Below are 15,624 nucleotides of genomic sequence, written 5' to 3'. Positions count from 1 at the left end.
TATTCTAGACAAATCTCACTTCAACCTAGTCAGTTTCTTATGGGGAGTTCCTTTTTCCTCTCTTAAATATCTCAGATTTTTACTTCATTATATTGCAATACAAATAATAGTATTAAGTACCATTCATGTGCCAGTCATTGTTCAAAACTATTGTTTACTCACCAATATTTAATGCTCAAAACCACCTTAAGGATTAGTAATGTTAGTTTTGTTTGACAGATTGGGATACAGAGAATCAGAAGTTAAATACTGTTATTTTTCTAGAAAGAGTTAGAAATGAGTCTAGAGTTAAATTATCTTCAACTCATTATTGTCCATAACTTGTTCTAAATTATTTAAAAGAATACAAGTTAAGTGTGAATTTAAAAAGGAAAATTGGACAATCAGGGAAGGAAAAAGAGACATCTTCCTTTCCAATACAGGGAAGTCCCTGGTCACTCAGCCCATGAAGAAACTGTAATCTGGCTACTGCCCACATACTTTCTTGCAATTTCACTACCACTTCAAATCCTAACATTCCCAACAAATCCTACTTAATAGCACCACACGCAAGCTAATCTTTATCCTCTGTCTTGTTAACAAATAGACCTGCACATCTGTATGTAGGACTGCGAGTGAGTTCCCTAGATATCATACTAGTGTTCATCCTCACTCCATTATCCAAAAATCTTAAATATCATTTTTTTTATTTTTAAAGAAACTTTAGATTACATCAATGTTACACCGAAAATATAGGAGATTCCCAAATACCTTCTTCCCTCCCCCTCCCATAATTTTCCCCATTAATAACATTTTTCCTTAGTGTGGTACATTTGTTACAATTAACGAACACATATTGAAACATTGCTACTAACCATGGACTGTAGTTTACATTATGGTTCACACTTTGTACTGCATAATTTTATAGGTTTTGACAAAATATATAATGGCCTGTATCCATCATTGCAATGTCATGCAGAACAATTCCAGTGTCCAAAATATGTCCCATGTTACACCTATTCTTCCCTCTCCCTCTCCTCAGAACCTCTGGTGACCACTGCCTTTATATCAATGTTACAAGTTCTTCTATTACTAGAATAATAAGTCTACCTTAGTCCATAGTTGCAATCCCCCCTTATGTTTGTTCATTCCTTAATCTTGAGGATTTGGGGCTAGTGATGTCCACTGTCCTTCCAGTTAAGAGGGGGCTTAGATCCTATGGGGCAGATGGGTGGAACCATCTTGCTTGCAGTTGTAGACACTCTCTGTGTTTTGGGATGGACATTGTCTATCATTATTCTTTTGCTAGTTGTCCTGGATGAATCCAATGAATTGAGGGGTAAGTGTTGGCTGCAACTCTGCTGAGATTCAAAGCTCAACCAGTATATGAACAGCTAGAAGGGCTAATTATAGATTCAAATAAAAGGGGCATAAGATCCATGTTTAGAAAAATGATAAATGAGTCCAACTCTGATACATCGTATGGAAAAATTATCATATATTCCAAGGTAAAATCCACCATCAGGGTGTCAAATTCTTGGGCTTGTCTACCCTGCCTGTAGTGTCCAAATGTCTCTAGAGCCCTCAGGAGCCCTCTGCTTGAGGCACTGTATATTGCGAACATCAGTGAGATCCTACTAAGACATGAATAAGCATAACCTCTGAAATGAATCTCTACTCACTTTGAAATCTTTTAACCATAAAAACTCATTTGTATTTAATATTTTTCTTTTGGTCAAGGTCTTTTTCCAAATGTATCACTAGTTGGTGATTGGTAATAATACCTCAGTGCCCAGTAGGTTCATCCTGGGAGCCATGTCCCAAGCCAGGGAAGGAGTGAGTTTAAATGCTGAGTTTGGCTTAGAGAGAAGCCACATTAGAACAACAAGGAGGCTTTCAGGAGGTAACTTTTAGGCAATATATAATACCAGGCTAAGTTTCAAATTCACAAGAACAAGCTTCATAAATACAAGCATCAATATCCTTCTTTAGGCATTATCCATGTACTCTAAGGATTCCTTCTACTCTATTAGAGAATGTAGCAGGACTCTCCAGGATAGTAATTCAATATTCCTTTGTTATTGTTGGATCTCCATCCGCCAAGACAACACCCCATGACCACTAAACACATTGATATTCCATAGAGGCATGCCACAGGTACACACCCCCCACCAACAACAACACTCTGTAATGGTGATCCTCCCCTGCCACAATTTCAACTCTCCTGCAATCCAAAACCTCCCCCAAAACAAAGTCAAAATAAATAAATAAAAATTTTGAATTAAATAAATATATATGTATAAATTTTTAAAGTTTTTTTGCATTTTGTCTTCCATTCCCATAGGATTTTGTTGTTATTAATATTTTTTTTTGAATTTGAAATAAAAGAAATCTGAGAAACTTCCATTGATTCCCATTCTATTCTTAGAGTTATAGTGGTCATATATTTTATTTTTGCATATTTCTCAAAAATATTATTAATATCACTTTTTAAAATTGCCTTTAAAAATAATTATGCCAAAGAGAAAAAATACTCCTTCATTTTAACACAAAAATTTACCATTTTCCAATCTCCCCATCCGTTCTTGTACTACTCATTTCTATCTTTTTGCTTTTGCCTAAAGAATTCCCTTCAACATTTCTAAAAGTTCAGATCTAATCAATACAAATTATCTTAGCTTAGTCTTTATTTCACCTTCATTTTTGAAAGACATTTTCCCTTAAGAAAGAATTTTATCATGTGGAATCTAAGCCCCTCTTGTTACAGATGTGGAGTGGACACACCATTCCAAGGTCCACAGGATGGAGAAATAGAGTATGGATTAGAGTGGGTTTACTGATAATCTATTCATGAACTATTGTGATTAGTAATTGAAGAAAATGTGGCATTGGTATGGAGAAAGTCACCATGGTGGCTGCTAGGGTTAGGGAGTAGGAGGAAGAGATGAGATGTGGAGGCGTTTTCGGGACTTGGAGTTGTCCTGGGTGATGCTGTAGGAACAGTTACCAGACATTATGGCCCACTGGGTGGAACGTGGTAGAGTGTGGACTATGATGTGGACCATTGACCATGAGGTGCAGCTGTGCTTTGAGATATATTCACCAAATGCAAGGAATGTCTCATGATGATGAAGGAGATTGTTGTTATGGGGGGAAGAGTGGGGTGAGGGGAGTGGGGGGTATATGGGGACCTCATATTTTTTTAATGTAATATTAAAAATTAAAATAGACAAAAAAATTTTTTAGAAGAATTTTATGTTGTCAATTTTTCCTTTCAATATTTAAGATGTCATTCTGTCTCCTGCTTTTTTGTATTTCTGAAGACGTTACCTCCAGCATTTCTTATTGTTATTTACCTAATAAGAATGTGTATTTTCTCTCATTTTTAAAAAATAAAATTTTCTCTTTACACTTTAAAATTTTCAACAATTTGGTTGAGGGTTATTTAACATAATTAGGGTGTGCTGAGCTATCAAATCAATGTTGATGATTTTTATAAAAATTGGAGAACAACTGCTCATTTTTTAAAAATCTGCCTAATTCTCCCTCACTCCTCCCAACATGATATTACAAATACATGTATATTTGACTGTATGTATATAAGGCTGCTTGACATTAGCTTACAATTCACTGACACCATATATTTTTTATTCTCTCTCCTTCATTTTTCAATTTATATATTTTTTAAATTTTTTAAAACTTTATTAGAGAAATTGAGGATTTGCAAAATAATTTTGTATAAAATACAGGATTTCTATATACCACCACACCATCAACACCATATGCTGGTGTAGAATATTTGTTACTATTGACAATAACACATTTTAATATTTGTACTATTAATTACAGTCCGTGGTGATTTGGGGTTCACTGTTTGAATAGTGTAGTTCCATGGATTTTTTTTTAAATTTAATCTGTTACCATATATACAATCTAACATTTCCCCTTTTAATCATATCCATTTATATACATATATGTATTTAAGTGCTATTATGTTCACAGTATTGTGCTACCATCACAACCATACCTTACCAAAACATTTCCATCATTCCAAATAAGAATCCTGTACATTTTAAGACTTAACTTCCCATTTCCTATCCTCACTATGACCCCTGGTAACCTATATCCTAGATTCTGACTCTATGACTTTTCTCATTATAATTTTTTCAGAACAGTGAGATAAAATAATATTAGTCCTTTTGTGTCTGGCTTACTGCACTCAATATGAAGTTTCATCCAGGTTGTCACATGTGACAGTACTTCATTCCTTTTCACTGTGTATATATACCACATTTTATTTATCCATTCATTGATTGATGACCACTTGAGCTGTTTCCATCTTGTGGCAATTGTGAACAATGCTCCTACAAACACTGGTGTACAAGTAACTGTTCAGTCCCTGCTTTCAAATCTTTTTGTGTTCATACCTAGTAGTGTGATTGCTGGGTATTTTGATAGTTCCATACTTAGCTTTCTTGAGGAAGCACCACACTGTCTTCCACAGTGGCTGCACCATTTTACATTGTCACCAACAGTGAATGAGTGTACCTATTTCTTGGCATCTTCTCCAAAACTTCCTATTTTCCATTTTTTAAGTAGCAGCCATTTAATGAGTTTGAAATATACCCCAATGTGGTTTTGAGGAACAAAAATTTTTTATTATCTATTTTTATTTTTGTTGCTTGTGCTTTGGGTGCACAGTCTAAGAAACCATTGTCTAACACGAGGTCCTAAAAATGTTTCCCTAGGTTTTCTTATAGGAGTTTGGTAATTCTAGCTCATTATTTAAGTTTTTTATTCATTTTGAGTTGATTTTTGCATCTGGTGTGAGGGATGAGTCCTCCCTGTGTGTATGTGTGTGTGTGTGTGTGTAAAGACTATTCTTTCTCCTTCTGAATTGAGAGGTCTTTGCCACCTTGTCAAAATCAGTTGACCATTAATGAAAAGGTTAATTTCTGAGTTCTCAATTCTTTCCTATTAGTCTATATGTCTGTCCTTATACCAGTACCAGTATTGATACTGGTCTATATGTCTGTCCTTGTACTTGTACCAGTATTGATAACTGTGGCTTTGTAACAAGTTTTAAGATTGGAAAGTGTGAGCCCACTGACTTGATTCTTTTTTTTTAAAGATGGCTTTAGCTATTCAGGGTCCCTTACCCATCCATATAAATTTGATGATTGGCTTTCCTTTTCTGCAAAGAAGGCTGTTAGAATTTTAATTGTGCTTGCACTGAATCTAGAAATTGTTTTGGGTAGTATTGACAACTTAATGATATTTAGTCTTCTAGTCCATGAATAGGGAATATCCTTCCATTTATTTGGGTCTTTTTAATTTCTTTTACCACTGTCTTATAGATCCTTGTGTACCAGTCCTTTATATTCCTTGGTTAGATTTATTCCTAGATATTTGATTCTTTTTCTCTCAGTAGGGTCAATAGTAATGTCCCCATTTTTATTTCGATTTTCATTATTTTTATCCTTTTTTTAAATTTTTCAGTATAGCTAAAGGTTTGTCAATTTTATTGATCTTTTCAAAGAACTGACTTTAGGTTTTGTTAATTCTTTCTCTTCTTTTTGTTTTTTATTTCATTTATCTCCACTCTCATCTTTGTTACATTGTTCTTTCTGTTTGTTTTGCATTTAGTTTGCTCTTCTTTTACTAGTTTTTCCTGTTTTGAGGTTAGGTCTCTGATTTGACGTCTGTCTTCTTTTTTAATATAAATATTTGGAGCTATAAATTTTCCTCTCAGCACAGCCTTCACTTCATCCCATTAGTTTTGGTATGTTGCATTTGCATTTGCATTTGACTCAAGATATTTCATCATTTTGCTTCTGATTTCCTTTTTAAATCATTGATTTTAAAAGTGTCCTGTTTAATTTTCACCTATTTTTTAATTTTCCCTTTCTCCCTCACTTACTGATTTCTAGCTTCATTCCATTGTGATTGGAGAATATACATTGTACACTTTCATTATTTTTGCATTTACTGACACTTGTTTTGTGACCCAACATATGGCCTATCCTAAGAATGATCCATGTGCACTTGAGAAGAATGTGAATTCTGTTTTTGTTGGGTGAAGTGTCTATATGTCTTTTGGGTATAGTTGGTTTAGTGTATCATTCAAGTCCTGTACTTCCTTATTGATTTTCTGACTGCATGTTCTATCTACTATTGAGAGAGTATTAAAATCTCCTACTATTAACATAGAACCATTAATTGCTCCCTTCAAATCTATCAGTATTTGCTTCATATATTTTAGACTCTGTTGTTATGTGCATATGTATTTATAATTATTACATCTTTGTGTTGAAATTGTTCCCTTTGCCAGTAAGTTTTTACTTAAAGGATATTTTGTCAAATATTAGTATAGCCATCTTGCTCTTGATTGCTTACTACTTGGATGACATACAGTTTCCCATCAACTTATTTGTATCTTTGACTTTAAGGTGAGTCTCTTGCAGATAGCATATAGTTGGTTCATGCTTTTTTATCCATTCCTCCAATCTTTGCCTTTTGACTGGAAAGTTTAATTCATTAACATTTACAGTCATTATACTGATAATACAGGTCTTTCTTCTGCCATTTTGACTTTTTAAGTCTTATACTTTTTTTGTCCCTAACTGCCATTAAAATCTACTTTTATATTTATTTGCTTTCTTGTGTTGTACTATATTGAGTGCCTTCTCATTTCTATCTGGATATACTTTCATCTGTTTTCCTTGGGTGATCACAGGATTAAAATTTAGCATTTTAAATATATGACAATTATATTTGGTTTCACCAGATACAAAAGTCCTAGCTGGTAGCTGTTTTCCTTCAGCACTTTATAAGTATTTCAGCCCACTGTCTTCTTGTCTCCACAATTTCTGAGAAGAAATAGGCACTCAATCTATTTGGGACTCCCTTGTAGGCAACATGTTGCTTTTCTCTTGCAGTTTTCAGAACTCTTTTATCCTTGCATTCAATACTGTAATTAATGTATGATGGGCTTATTTTTCTTCATATTTATCTTTTTGCGTGTTCTCTGAGCTTTTGGATATGCATAATCATGTCTTTTGCTAAGTTTATCAGTTTTCTGTCATTACTTCTTTGACTATTCCTTCTGCCCCTTTTTCTTTCTTCTCCTTCTGAGATTCCCCTAAGGTTTATATAGGTACCCTTGATAGTGTCCTATAGCCGTCTGAGGCTATTTTCATTTTTAATATTCATTTCTTCTTTCTGCTTTGCTGTGTGACTCATTTCAAGTGTCTTGTGTTCAAGTCCACTCATTCTTTCTTCTGCTAGCTTCAGTCTACCCTTGAAAGCCTCCTGGGTTATTGTGGTCTTAAACTCCAGTAATTTTGCTTGGTTCCTTCTTTTCCCATTTCTTTGTTTATCTTGTAATCTTTTGTTGTACACTGTACATTTTAATATTTTAAAATTTAACTTGGGATTTCTTTAAAATTTAACCAGGGGTGTCTGTTTTGTTTTTGATGGGGTTTTTTTTTTTTTGGCTTTGTAGTAACCTGGTGATAAGAAAGAGATTTTCTTGAGCATGTTCCCCTATCAGGAAGGTTTGTCCAAGGTGAATGCACTGTGCAGGGTTTTCCCCGTCTTACTGAGCCTCTGTTTTATCCTGGGCTCTTGCTTCTTAGTCGTTTTGGTGTTCCCCTGTTTAAAGGAGTTTGGTTGTTCCTGTTTCCCAGGGGATGAGCCTCCCTCTCCTGGGTATCTGAAGCTAGCAGACCTTTTCCCAGATTGTCCGCCTTCATAGTTTTTTGCACTCCTTTCATTGTCTTATGCTGCTTTTGCCTGAAGGGCAAATTCTGGAAGGACAGTTACCACTGGAAGGACTTTTCTAATTTAGTTTTCCCAGCCAAAACAGGGCCAGGGACCTCTAAAGGGCTAAAGACAGGCTCCAAAGTGCCCCATGAAGGGAGTCAGGAAGGATGCCAAAAACTTATCTGATAGGGCACAACTCACCTTGCAGTATACCTGCAGTCCATGCCTTGGACTGTGTACTTTCCTCATTTTCTTGTCTCTTAATAAAATCTTTACTCCCTTACCTGAAAAACTAACAACAAAAACAAAAAAAAAAACCACACAAAATAAGCCAACAATTTTATCTTATGGCTCACCAAAGCTGAGCTTTCCTGGCCTGCCCAGCAAATGCAGCCTTTTCAGCCAAATTTCCACCACAGCCCTGAGGAAACCCTGCAATGCAGCATCTTTAAAACTCCACTGCCTCTGCCCCAGTTTGTGGAGGGTTAAAACAATGGCTGCTGCCTTTGTCCGGAGTGGGTTGAAACAATAGCTGCCCTCAAAGCTTGGACTCAGTCATCCAAATTAGCTAATGAAAAGCCTTGATCATTAATCAGTTATACAGACCCTTGTTTTATGTCCCTTTCTGTTACAAACTTGTAGCTGGAGTCTGGACCCCATGACAGCCTGTGAGGGGTAGGAGTCATACAGTGAGAACAAGGTACAGTTCTTTACCATAATTTATCAGCCTCTACCTCCTGCTCTTTCCTTGATGTTGTGCACTGTTCTTCTGGCCTCTGGAGTTTCAGAATAGTTGTTATTATTTGTTTTGATGAAAGGACTGAGTCCCTTGAAACATTAATATCTGCTTCAGTTTTGATAACATTTTTCAATTCACTAATGCTTTCTTCTTTAGTATCCAATTTGTTCTTAACCCCAACTAATACATTTTTACATCAGATATTGTAGTAGTCGATTCTAGAATTTCTATTTTGTCCTATTTTAGACTTTTCATTTCTCTACTGAAATTCCCCATCTGTTTCAACAATATTTCTATCTTTCCCTGTAATTTTTAAAAAATTTATTGAAGTATATTACTCATACATGAACATACATAAATAATAAGTATATAGTAAGAGTTATGAACTTACAAAACACACATACATAATATCATACAGGACTGTCATACCTCACCCTATCACTAATACTTTGCATTTTTGTTAAACATTTTTAACTAATGATTAAAGTCATCCTCAAAATATTGCTACTAACTAAAGTATTTTTTCCAAACTCACCCTATTATGATTATTTTATATCATTTATACATGAACATACATAAACAATAAGTATACAGTAAAAGTTGTGAATTACAAAGCAAACATGCATAATATCATACAGGGTCCCATACATCAACCCTCCAAAAACATCTTGCATTGTTGTGAGACATTTCTTACAAATTATGAAAGAAGAGTGACAAAATCTTATTACTAATTATAGTTCTTATCTTACATTTGATGTGTTTTTCCCCAACCCATGCTATTATTATTTTTTAAATATATTTTTATGACAGAAGTTATAGACTTACAGAACAATCATGCATATGTGCAGAATTCCTATACCACACCCCTTTAGCAACATACCACACAGTGGTGGAATATTTGTTATAGATTATGAGATAATATCATTTAATTATTACCAGGTCCGTAGCATACATTTGGCACACATTTTCCATACTCCAGCTGTATTTTTCCCATGCTTCTCCACATTCACACCACCCTGCAATAGTGATGTATATTTGGTCCAGCTCACAAAAAACACTCTTGCATCTGTACCATCAACCACAATTCTCATTCACCTCTGGGTTTACTGTGCTATTCAGTCCCTAGATTATTCTCTGACATTCTGTCAATTGCATTTACATCCCTTTTCAACCACATCCCCATTTATAAGCTAGCTCTTACTCACGATAATGTGCTACCATCAACTCTGTACATTTCTGTACATTTCCACACTTTTACAGTAAAGCTAATTAAAACTTCTATATACATTAAATATCAGTAGTCCACCTCAGTCCTCCTCATATTTCCTTTAAGAATCCACCACCTACCACCAGGTCTTGAAGATGTTTTCCTACATTTTCTTCTGGAAGCTTTATGGACTTGCTTTTATATTTAGGTTTTTTATTCATTTTGAGTTAACTTTTGTATAAGGTGTGAGATAGGGGTCCTCTTTCCTTCTTTTGGCTATGGATATCCAGTTTTCTCAGGACTTTTTGTTGAATGGACTGTTCTGCCTGAGCTGGATGGGTTTGACAGGCTAGTCAAAAATCACTTGACCATACATGTGAGGATCTGTTTCTGAACAATCAGTTTGGTTCCATTGGTCTATATGTCTGTCTTTATGCCAGTACCATGCTGTTTTTACCACTTAACTAGGTAATATTATTTAAAATCCAGAAGTGAGAGTCCTCCAACTTCACTTCTCCTTAAGAGATTTTTGGCTAATCAGGACCCCTTACCCTTCCAAATAAATTTGATAATTGTGTTTCCCATTTATTTTAAAAATGCTGGTGGAATTTTTATCAGGATTGCATTAAATCTGTGTATCAGTTAGAGAAGAATTGCCATCTTAATGATATTTAGTCTTTTAATCAGTGAGCATGGAATGTTCTTTCAATTTTTAGATTGTTTTTTATTTATTTAGCAAGTTCTAGTTTTCTGACTACAGATGCTTTACATCACTGGTTAAGTTTATTCCTGACTATTTGGGTTTTATCTGTCATATTTTATTTTCACCACTCTTCTGACACTTTTAGTTACTTCTCTTGATATAATCTTCATTTCTAGACTCTCTTCCAGGCCTCTCTCTCCTTACTTTTCTTTACAGGCTATAGGACACCCTTTAGTATTTCCTCAGTTTCTGTTTACCTGTGAATATTCTAAACTCACTCTCATTTTTGAAAGACAATCTTGTCAGATAAAAGATTCTTGGCTGGAAGTTTTTCTCTTCAATATCTTAAATACACCAGACCTCTGTCTTCTTGCCTCCATGGTTTCTGGTGAGAAATCAGCACTTAATCATGTTCAATATCCATTATATGTCATGCATTGCTTTTCTCTTGCTGCTCTCAGAATTCTCTCTTTGTCTTTGGCATTTGACATTCTCATTAGTATCTGTTCCACAGTTCGTCTAATTGTAATTTTTTGGATGGGAGTACATTGTGCTTCTTGGACATGGATATATATCTATGTCCTTCAATACAGTTGGGAAATTTTCTACCATTATTTCTTCAAATATTACTTCTGCCCCTTTTCCCTTCCCTTCTCCTTCTGGGACACCCATGACATGTATATTTGCACACCTCTTGCTTTAGTTTAGTTCCCTGAGACCTTGTTCAATTTTTTCCATTCTTTTCTTTGCCTAATCTTTTGCTTTCACTTTCATAGGCCATTACTTCAAGCTCATCAATCTCTTCTTCTGCCTCTTCAAATCTTCTATTATATGAACCCAATGTATTTTTTTATTTCATTTATTGCCCCTTTCATTCCCAATGAGATCTGTTATTTCTTTAGGTATGTTTTCAAATTCTTCTTTGTGCTCATCCAATATCTTCTTAATACTCTTAATCTCTTTAGCCATCTCATTGAATTTGTTAAGGTTTGTTTGAGCATCTATGATTAGTTATCTCAACCTCTTTATGTTGTCTGGAGACTTATCTTGTTCCTTTAACTGGGTCATAGCTTCCTGTTTCTTGGTGTGGACTATAATTTTTTGTTGGTGTCTTGGCATCTGACTTACTAGAGTATTTATTCTGGGTTCAGGTTTTCCTCTTTATTTAGAGCTTCCTGCCCTTTCTCCCTTGCTGGTTTTGTAGTAGAAACCAAGGATGCAGTTTGTGCTATAAACTGTGGAGGCTCAAGCTGTCCTCATTGCCCCAGGGACCAATGAAGCTTTCTTCAACTTTCCCCTTTACCAAAGGTAGGTACAGAGCCATCGCTGTGTGGAATAATCCATGTTATACAGGCTTAGACTATAGGTATCCTGAGAGATTAATGAAGCTTCACCCCCCTTTTATCCCCTTCCTGGGATGGGAATGGAGCTGCTGGTATGGGCTACAATCTATGCAGTGCATGTCCAAGATGACCACATGTTGCCCCATAGACTTCTGGTTATTCAGTCTGTGCCAGCCAAATATACCTGCAGTTACCTGGATAGGCTGGCACAGGTCACCCCAGCTTCCTCCCTGCCCGAGGTGGGGCTAGGGCTTATGCTAGAGTTGCAATCTGATCTAGATGAAAAGAAGCCAGTCCCTACCAGCACTGTGATTTTCGGTCCACCCCACTTCCCCTTGTGCCAGACATGGAGTTCAGATGGCGGCTACCACCCTCTTTCAGACTTGGACAGGTTCACACTTTAGCTGTTTTTAGGATTATACTTTAGCCCACCAAATTTACTAGCCAGTAGCTGAAGTTGCTGCCCAACTGTCTCTTCCTCCCCTGCTTTTGGGAAGAGGAGCTTCCAATTCAATCCATTGAATAGCTCTATGCCCTGGTCTCCTTGGTGTTGAGTCCTCTACTTATGAATCTTTTCTGCAGATGGGTAGTCTGCTCCTTTCATTTCTTCAAGGATGTTACAGGATGCTATTCTGGTCTCCTGGAGTTCCTAAACAGATGCTTTAGATTGCTCTTGGTGATTACTAACTGCCCTGTAGCAGGAGCTAACTCGAGGAGCACCTTACTCTGCCACCATCATGCTGGTTGTCTCCCCCTGTAAATTTTCTAACATAGTTAAAATAGCTGTCTTAAAATTCCTTGTCAGCTAAATCCGATAACTAAATCATCTCTGGATCTGCTTCAAATAATCATGTTTCTTCTTGATTTTAGGTGTGCTTTTCTACTTCTTTGCATATCATGTAATTTTTCAGATTATTCCAATCTTGCCTTAATATAGTAGAGATAGAAGTATAATAATGTTTTTGTTTTGTTTTGTTTATTAAAAAAGAATCCATGTCCCTTGCTCTGTGTGATGGGGAGAGGATGTTCATTCCAGTTCCTCCTACCACCAGATTGAGCTGATATTAAAGCCAGCCTTAATTAGTTTATTTTACCTCTGATTAGCCCAATCCACAACATACTATGCCTGTGGTTTCTTCTTACCCTCAAATATAATTATATTTTAAATGAGAGGGCTTGTGCTGGAGTTTCATGTATTTTGGATCATGCTTGGATTTAACTCAGGCATAGGCCCAGAATCCAAGTACCATGAAAAAGTACAAAACTATATTCTTTCTTTCCACTCTAGCTCCTTTTCTACTTCTGCTTTTTTGGTAAAAGTCAAGAGAGTGTCATGAGAATTATTAGGCCTAGTGATTTATCTTTTATTTTGGGGATCTTCAGGATTATATTCTATATATAAAGCACATAATGTCATTTAATGCTCAGCTAACACCATTTTGTCCCTATAAAATCTCCACTTCTATGGCAGGTCCTTTTCTCCCTCTGCTCATTTCCACAACCAGCTCTGAAACTCTCTGCAGTCCTATAAAGGATTTTGTGTTTCTCTGGAATTCAGTTTATCCAGACTTCCATGCAGTCACTGTTCTTCATTAGCCTTAGAGGAAAATATTCATTTTGTTTCCGTTTTTATTGTTGATACCATGGAATTGAAATATTGTTAGTCCTTCAACAACTTAATCAGAAGCAGAAGTCCTTTTTCTATATCCTTTCAAAATTTATTTTAGGTGCTTCTCACTCTCCCATTTTTATTCCATCATGTTTACCTTCCTCAATGATTTTACCACTAAAGCTTTCCTGGTGTTCAAAAATACCTTCCAGAGTAGTAATATAGACTCTCAATAAATAGTTTTAGTGGCTGGATTTTCAGCTCTGAATAAAAACATTTCATATTTTATTATTCTTAATTTAAAACATAATTTCATGTACTCCAACTAGTCTCAGACATATTCCCAATTCCCTAGGTTTCCTCAAGTTAATAGGCCCACAACTTCTATTAAAATGTGCTTGGAAATTCTAGAATTTAATGCATGCTCTTTCCGTAAATCCTAATGATTCTACTTTAAGATATTCTTTCTGGAATACAGCTCATCAGAGAATTATCTCTCTGTCCATGCTCAAGTTATTCTGTGTATAGCACAAAGATATTAGCCTGAGTAAGAACATCTGATGGATTAGAAAATACATGTATGGAATATTTGGTAATGCTATTACTGTGGCCCCATATCCATGTCACTAAGGTCACAAGGAATATTTTTCTTACCACTCTATGGATAACAACTTTCTGCCTTCGCCTCTACTCCATGAATGGTCTTCATAATCAAATCTCACTGGTTAACATCCATGCTCAGGCTCACCTTGTATGTGCTGCTAGTAGAGTAAAAATGTGTCCAAATTTATGCATAGCTGTATGGGAAAAAGCAGACAATGGAAGAGTAGAAAGATGTAGAGAGAAAAATAATAACAAACTTAGTCTCAAATATAATCTTGATAATCCTCATTTTATGAAACCCTCACCAGTCTATGGCAAACAATAAATGTCACGAACACACTATGGACATTTATATATCTAAGGCTTTCTTGTACTTTCCCTGACAATGAATTATCCAAGACAACTCCTTAGACTTTTTATTAGCAGAGAAAATATGTTGAATTTATTCTAGCTGGGATGATGACTATATGCAAACCTAAGCAGTTCTTTCAGCTCATTTCTTACATACTTCCTTCTTCTGTGACACGTGCATCTAATCATATTCAGCCTTACTGACACATATTGGTAGTGATGCCCCTACTCACACACGTCTCCAGAATATCAATAGTCCTTCTCATTTGTGAACTAAGTTATTAAGTATATGGCTACAATAGTTTGGGTTTGAAGATTTTCTGATCATCATATCTACCAGTTTTCCTCAGAGTCTTTCCAAAATTGAAGAGGTACTATTAGACCATTATAATTAAACACTCACGAAAACTGTGAGTGGAACTCTGTCCCTCTCCAGTTGCCACATGTTTATCCTCATTCTGATTTGGCATTAGCCTTCTTGAACATGCCCACAAGCTGGACCACCCACAAGTGCAAGAAAGTAAAAAGAACTAGAACATGGGATCCAGCTGAGTAAAAAAAGAAGCACAGGGAGATGGAATGCTAACTACAGGCTTATCAGAAGTAAGGATGATGGATTTTTTGTAATTCCCCCCCCCCCCATTTTTATATATTCAAATAATGATACACTAAAAATCTGGCTACCAATTCTTGGTCACATTATCTTCATGCCAATTGAGAAATTTCAGGAACTACCTCTAGAACGTACACTCCAAACACATGATAAATTTAAAAGAATGAGCAAATAAGAAATAATTAGAGAAATAAACAAGGTAGAAAGAGACAGAAAGGGAGAATATTTTTATAGCTATAGAATAAATATTATTCTTGATATTTTAAATTTTTTGTTTTTTGTTTCTTCAAAGACCTTTATGATTATGACACAGTGAGAGTATTAACAAACATGAGGTTTATGACTTTAACTTGTGATTTGTCTATTAGAGTCTCCCTAATGCCAAAAATCTCAGTACACATTTTCAGTGTTGAAGAGTAGATTTTATTTCATTACTATTGACCTCTGCATTAATTTTGGTCTGTTCTTCAAGGTCACTTGAAAATTGCGTAGCAAAGATAGCCCATAGCAAAAGGATTGTTTTCTCCCCATCCCACTCCCAGTCCATTGTTTTTGAGTCTTCATAATCTGGAGACTGAAAGGCTAGCTATATTCAGATCAAGATATGTTGAGCAGCCTCTCTTCCAATACTTTCCCAAAGGTACCTAAATGTAGATAGGTTAAAAATTTGAGCTTTCACTAAAGCCCTCTATTCTGTTAGCTAATTTCTGAGG

The sequence above is a fragment of the Dasypus novemcinctus genome, chromosome 8 (genome assembly GCF_030445035.2).
Source record: "Dasypus novemcinctus isolate mDasNov1 chromosome 8, mDasNov1.1.hap2, whole genome shotgun sequence".
Classification (NCBI taxonomy): domain Eukaryota; kingdom Metazoa; phylum Chordata; class Mammalia; order Cingulata; family Dasypodidae; genus Dasypus; species Dasypus novemcinctus.
The sequence above is the reverse complement of the archived record's forward strand: the minus strand, read 5'-3'. Positions refer to the sequence as shown.